This window comes from Ictalurus furcatus, chromosome 18 (genome assembly GCF_023375685.1).
Source record: "Ictalurus furcatus strain D&B chromosome 18, Billie_1.0, whole genome shotgun sequence".
In the NCBI taxonomy this organism is placed as follows: domain Eukaryota; kingdom Metazoa; phylum Chordata; class Actinopteri; order Siluriformes; family Ictaluridae; genus Ictalurus; species Ictalurus furcatus.
Genome location: NC_071272.1, coordinates 9,695,604 through 9,702,992, shown reverse-complemented (window position 1 = coordinate 9,702,992; position 7,389 = coordinate 9,695,604). Strand labels below are relative to the sequence as shown.

Here is a 7,389-nt window from a genome sequence, read left to right as displayed (position 1 = left end):
GGATGGTGTGAAATCTACCAAGCAAACCCAAGAGTGGACTTCTCTCCCGCATTTCTCACAGAACACTGCGTAGTGTGTGTGCGTGTGCCTAGCCTCTTCACTTGTACCTAACATGGCTACTTACTGACACCTCTAGGACAACTTAGGCAATAACAGCTTTTCTAACTTAGGCAATATTCAGACCATTTACCACTAGGTTACATAAAAAAAACAAAAAAACACAACCTTGAGTCGTCCTTTCCCTCGCACCTGCCCGACCTTATACCCATCAAGGGATGGTAGGAGGGACGGACAGGTGAGCGGAACAATGCCCAAACAGGCATGGAGGGTTGACCTGCTCAGTCCAGTGGCTCGCCCTCATTCTGCCGCTTTCCACTCTGTCCACACCTGCTTGAAATTGGTGTTCGCCTCACCCCTAATCTTAAAACTCCTCCCCAATATCTAGCTTCACCTTGTCCCTAAACTCCTGACCCTGGTCGTAAACACCCAGCCCTAACCTTAACCATTAACTTTAAATTAACCTTTAAATTTTGGCTCTAATCCAAATATCTAACCACAACTTTTCCCTTAATGCTCACAGCTTAATCCTAAACCTTAATCCCCAACTCCCTATAAACTTCCCAAAGGCTCAGACTGCACTACAGTGACAAACCTGGCCAACAACTTAATCAAAAGAATAGTAATCCAATTATAAACCTAAAATTCAACTTTGAGTCATTCGTTCCCTCGCACCTGCCCGGCCATATACCCATCAAGGGATGGTAGGAAGGACAGGCAGGTGAGCGGAATAATGCCCAAACAGGCATAGAGGGTTGACCTGCTCAGTCTAGTGGCTCGCCCTCGTTCTGCTGCTTTCCACTCCCTCCACACCTGCTTGAACTTGGTGTTCGCCTCACCCCTAAACTTAACTTCCTCCCCAATATCAAGCTTCACCCTCTCCCTAAAATCCTGACCCTAGCCTTAAACACCTAGACCTGACCTTAACTGGGAGTTAACCTATGAATGGTGAAGTGGTCATAACCTAGTTATAACACAAATTACAATCTAATCATAACCGATCCCAAAACCTTCACCGAATCTTCAAAATAAATAAATAATTTACCTAATCCTAACCTAATCCTAACCTAATTATAACCTAACTACAGCATAATTACAAGCAAATCATAACCTATCCTAAGCCGTAAACTAATCCGTATAAATAAATAAATAAATAACCTAACTGAAACCTAATCTTAACCCTAACCTAATTATAACCTATCTACAACATAATCACAACCTAATCATAACCTATCCCAAACGCTTAAACCGAAATAAATAAATAAATAATAGTAATAAAATGATAACAAATGAATAAATAAATAAATAACATGTGACATAAATAGAATAATAATTATAACAAACTAGTACATAGAATAAGTAAATAAAATACGTAATTATAACCTAGTTTCAGCCCAAATGAAAAACCGGATGATGCTGATTCGCTGAGACACAGATTTATGCGAGACAGAGAGGATCATGGTCCTAACTTTAAACACAAATATCTCGGCAACCATTTGAGCTATTCACACGCATTTTTTTGTTACTTGTACATTGGAACTCCATCTTTCTGTTAGTAACACATGCAGAGTCACGAAAAAACTTACCATAACCAGAAAAACCGCTGCTAAAAAGGGCCCAGCATGATACAGCCACTCAAAAACCGAGTCGGGGGGCGGCTGCGTCAGTAGAAGCCTGATCACTTTCCGAGACTACTCTGTTGGAGTAAGGTACGGAAGGGATCCGCTGGCACACGCGTATCCCCAGGGGACACAACCCAGTAGAAGCTTGATGGCTTCCCGAAGGGTTCCAACTCCTTGTGAGGCGGAACAGGTAGGGCAAGTCATCCGCTTGGTTGCTACCTGCCCAGGGCCATCTGGAGGTGACGTATTGCACGGGACCTACCTCTGGACCCCTGGTTTAGTTAGATAGGACGTATCCATTTTTAGCTGCGTTAGACTTAGTCACAGGCTCGGTTTGGGTGACTCGGGAAACCTTGCAGTGCTAACAAGAGTCATTCCGATCTGAACAAGGTAAGTATCCGTTACCTGACGTTTTAAGCACTGATTGTACGCCACGCTTTGTAATAACTAGACTTCTTTAGGTTATTAGACAAACTTGGCAATAGAACAGCACTCAAAAAAGACATAATAATTGAATTATAAAAATTAGAATAATAAATAAATAAATAATAATCATGTTTAGATCGGTCTCTTGTTTAAAATATCTGAAAAAATTGATGGAACATTAGAGGCTTAATTGACCTATTTAACATATTTTCAATGCGATTGCCTTCTTAAACGTACCCAACACTAACAGGGCTTTAAAAATACAATCAGTAGGTCATACAAGTATTGATGCTTAGATCGCATTAGAGTAAAATAAATGAATGACTGGATGAATGAATGAATGGGTCATTAAAACAAACAAACCGAACAACATAGGCCTATGTAATCAAACTAATATCTTAAACCGCTTCTTACCGATGCTTTAGAAGAATGTATTGATTGGCTATGGGACACAGGCCGGGGAGTGATTGACCCACGGCTGGCCGCCTCAGATGAGGGTGTATAGTGACTAAAGGCCTGAAACATAACCCTAACCAATATCATATTTCCATATGATATTTTTTATCATATTTCGTATCATTTTAGGTCAGAAACATGTCATATTAATTATATTATGTCATAAATATGTGAAAAATATCATATTGGAGGACCTCACACAATTGATTATATGAATTTGTTAGAAAAGCACTTTCCTTCGCTCCCAGCCTCTTGAAAACGACTTTCTACACTTCAATTGTCACTTTTTTCACCTTATCATGCTTTATTATCAAGATATAGATTTAAGTGTACACAATTATATGTCGTATAATTTTAGGTCAGAAACATGTCATAGTATTATATTATGTCATAAATATGTGAAAAATATCATATTGGAGGACGTCACACAATTAATTATATGAGTTTGTTAAAAAAACACTTTCCTTCGCTCCCAGCCGCTTGAAATCGCTGTACAGCATTTTCAGCGTCTGAAGAGCACCAGTGTGTATGGACACACAGGATGAATGTGAACAAGTTTTACTAGGGCACATTTGAGGAAAAGTGACTTTCTACACTTCAATTGTCTCTTTTTTCACCTCATCATACTTTATTATCAAGTATAGATTTTAATGTAAACAATCATATTTCGTATAATTTCTAACAGTTATAGTTATATAATTTTACAAAAGATAGTGTTGTGTTCATACACACATTTCATCATGCATTTTGAATCTCGTGCCGCAACCAGGTCGGATAGTGGGATCCCCAACGGCTATGGTTCTCAGATCGCACGTAGCGGTACTTCTCGGATGACCTTGAGACAAGTCCTGTGCTCCTTCCTGTATCGGAACCATCAGTATGAATGGATGAAAGGCCCATGTCCCACCATATCTTCTGTAGCATCCCCCTGCCTGTACACCTCCAGACAGGGCTGATGGACTACCACCAATTCTTCAGTAGCATCCCTCTGCCTGTACACCTCCAGACAGGGCGGATCGGCCACTGACACTGCTGAGTTTCTGTAGCATCCCAATGCCTGTACACCTCCAGACAGGGCAGATATCAGCTACTAACTCGGAGGAGTAATTTTAATCATCAGTATGCAGCAGACAAGACATTGTTTGACTGTTCGCAGGACTTGATGATGTGATGGCTTGGAGCTGACCCGGGCCAACTCCAGACAGGCCTGTCGCTGAGTCCGGTTCTTGATTGACTTGGCATCCGACCATCGGCCGCCTGCACGACACCAGAGGCTGTTCTACAAATGGACTGTAGGAAGACCGATACCGCCACGCCCGTGACAAGATATCCCATCCCCTAGGCACCGGACGAGGCGTGCCGGGGTGCCTAAGTTCCAAGAATTGTCCACATGCCAACACACCTGTACGCGTGCGTTTATTCACCACCCCCACCCATAGGGCTCTCTCTGGGGACAGGGAGGAAACAAGTTAAAGATCCACAAGACGTCCAACAAGTGCCAGAGTGTCCTCCTGCTCGCTTGCCTGACAAGGGTCTCGCACTCGCCGGACCATGCCCCAGTTTGGACAACGACTACGTCGTTGCCCGATGAATGTCGAGTAAGCCTGTCATGGGTCGACGTGGATTGATGCCGCCATCTCGCCACTGTTGACCTACTCTTCTCATCCATCATTTTATAGGACCCTGTTGCCATATCAGTGGTCCAGAACTAGGTTGCCAAGCTAGCGTGACCACCAGTCCCCCTACCCGACACCTACCCTCACACATATATCGGGGCGGGGTGGGCCTGGGTGGGCCCAACCCTCGACCTCGACACTTATTGCTCAGTCCCTGCAGGCCTCCCGGACCAGGCCCGCCATGTGGGGATCCACATTATCTCCCTTAGAACACACTCCATGCATTCATAGGAGACGGAGTCATACACTTGAGCAAAGTCCATGAATACCACCGAGAGCTGGCTGTGCTCTGCTTGTGCCAGACGAGGCCCACGCATCAACATTCCGAGCACCCGGGGTGGAACCTGACCCCCACTACCTCGGTGGAGTAGGCAGCCTCCACCATCTCCTTGTAAGGATTTGAGAAGGGTTACTGACCAGATGGTGATTGGCCCCCAGTTGCCAACCCCATCACCTCATGTGCGTCAGACCCTTTACATGGGGTATCATGTGACAGCACATCTCTCATAGGAATGACTCCCGTGAACCACCATATATGGAACATAAAGTGAGGGTCTCGCAGTCTGAATCCCGCCTGAGAATGTCCTGCTTCCCAATCCAGCCGGGACCAGCTGCGGTATTGTTCAAAGTGTGCTGAAGGCATACCCAGAGCCTTCTCAACCAGGGCAGGTTGCTGCCTTCCAGCTACATGGTGAGAACGGGGACGTAAGCCGCGCCGTTCCCCCCACATCCACTACCATTTTGTGGCCGCCCATATGGAGTAACTCCATCAGACATCCATCTGGCTGCAGACCCGTAGCCTGGGGGACTAACGGACTTGCAACAGGCTTAGGCGGATCTCTGCCGTCACTCACTTTTTCCAGCCTGCGATCTCTGAGGCCATCAAGGCTCCTGACTCCCCCCTGCCCGGTCTCTGCCCGAACCACCCAAACGCGCTACCTCCGACTGAGGTGTGTTGTGGCTGCCACATCCCTCAGGCAGCAACAGCTACCGCTGTCGATGGTGACTCTGAAAGAACCTCTCTCACCGTCTAGCCACTGTCACACCACGTGATGCTTGGCTATGGCACCACAGGAGGGTCTACTCTAATAGGGGTAGGCAGACCCATGTCTCCCCTATGCCTCAGTGAATGCCCTTCTGACCGAACCGAAACCTTGTCCGAATGGCCTGGATCTTAGTTCAGGTGGATCCGAAGAGCCATCCTATCTAGCGGTCGCCATGTGGAGGCGCTCAGGCCTGTAACTATGACTTGGAGGAGAACCTCTGGGGTAGCTCGATGGTGAGGCATTTGGCTACGTGTCATGGCAGCACAGATTCTTTAGCTCGACCCGTTTCCTCGAACATGAAGGTGGTGTGCTGCTTTCCAGGGAGTTTTAGGCCGCCCGCATGGACCTCCGGACGGGGGGTGCCGAGGTGTGGGGGGAGAGAGAGCATCTGCCTTTGGAAGGATGGAGGCGCCCGGAAGTGCCTGCGAACCTCCAGCCGTGGACGGGGAAGTCCAATAGATGGGAGTAACAACCCTCAGACAGGCGAATGTGTATTCGAAGTGTCGATGATCAATGTGTCATGCAATTCCCATTAGTTCTCGCAACTGGCTGCGTTCTTCATCAACGCACGAGCCAAGTGATCCACCGCTAAGAGTTGTCAGCTCTTGTGTTTTTGGCCCTTGCCAAATGACATGAAACGCGGGCGCATTTCGACACTGGGGCTGAATGCCACTTGTCCCTCTAAGAAGTTGGACACCGACCGCGAGGGGTCACGTAACTATTTAGGATGCCGGAGTTTCGTTTGTTATCGGACTTAACCAGACAAATCACTCCACCAACTAAAAACGGCCATGCACCACCACCCACAGAATCGAGAAAGAGCTATCAATCTGTCAATCCTTTCCGTGTCCGGGCCGGGTGAGATTTCCCGAGTTGAGTGAAATTAAGCCACAGGCTTCACTCCTGGTGGTGCCCTTCCGTCAATTCCTTTAAGTTTCAGCTTTGCAAACATACTCTCCCCAGAACCCAAAGACTCGTGGTTTCCCACACGCTGCCAAGCGGGTCATGGGAATAACGCTGCCAGACCGTGGGTCGGCATAGTTTACGGTTGGAACTACGACGGTATTTGATCGTCTTCGAATCTCCGACTTTCGTTCTTGATTAATGAAAACATTCTTGGCCTTTGCTTTTGTCCGTCTTGCGCCGGTCCAAGAATTTCACCTCTAGCGGCGCAATATGAATGCCCCGGCAGTCCCTCTTAATCATGGCCCTGGTTCCAAAAACCCACAAAATAGAACTATTCCATTATTCCTAGCTCAGGTATTCAGGCGAATTGGGCGGATTGAACACTCAAAATTTTTCAAAGTAAACGCTACGGGCCTGTGGTGCCTTTTTTTTTTTTTTTTTTACATTTTTAAATCCAGTTTTAGACTGTGATATTACAAAGGTCTTTCTAGATTATTACTTGCCACACTGTATGAGATAACCCCAGTAAAATTGCCTGAATTCTATCATATAATTTGTTCACCATGTTAGGTTTAAATCCTCTAAAAACAGATTCGCAATTGACTAACATTACTCCGTTCCAGTTCACATCCTTCAAAGCATTGGCATGTTTTGTTTACTCTCACAAACCTCCAAACACACACACACCAAAATTCTCCATAAAAAAAAATGAGACAGCAGTGTTTCCCATAATAACCAAAAGTTGCCCACAATGTGAAAACTCGGAGAATAAGCTGAACTAACCAAAAAAATTACCAAGACAAAAATTTCCAGTAAGAGAAAAAGCCCCTACTGACTTCAAGTCTGATAAACAGTCTGCGCACAATAACAAATATAATGTCCTTAACTTTTAAAGACTTGTAACAAATAATATAACAGTGTAGCACGTAAAGCCGAGGAAAAAACACTAATACAATTAAATAAACAGAAACTCTAACCCAGTCAGAGCATCAAAACAGAGAAGCATATTAATACAGAAGTAGATTTAAGAGGAGTAAGTCCACAAAATCTAGGTGAAGTAATGCAACGACGATATCTTCAATAAAAATCCAAATATTGTAGAGCTGGAAGGCCGAGTGCAAAAAATAAAAAAGAAAAGAAGAGCGAAAAAGACGAAGCTGTGTACGAAATACAGTTCATCAAGAGTTTAACATAGTCTCC

At 45.3% G+C, this 7,389-nt stretch overlaps 1 pseudogene; it reads right to left on the bottom strand.

Annotated features, from left to right (window-relative positions):
- Window positions 1-5,752: 5,752 nt before the first annotated feature.
- Window positions 5,753-5,880, bottom strand: LOC128622919 (uncharacterized; annotated as a pseudogene).
- Between the last annotated feature and the right edge of the window lie 1,509 nt (window positions 5,881-7,389).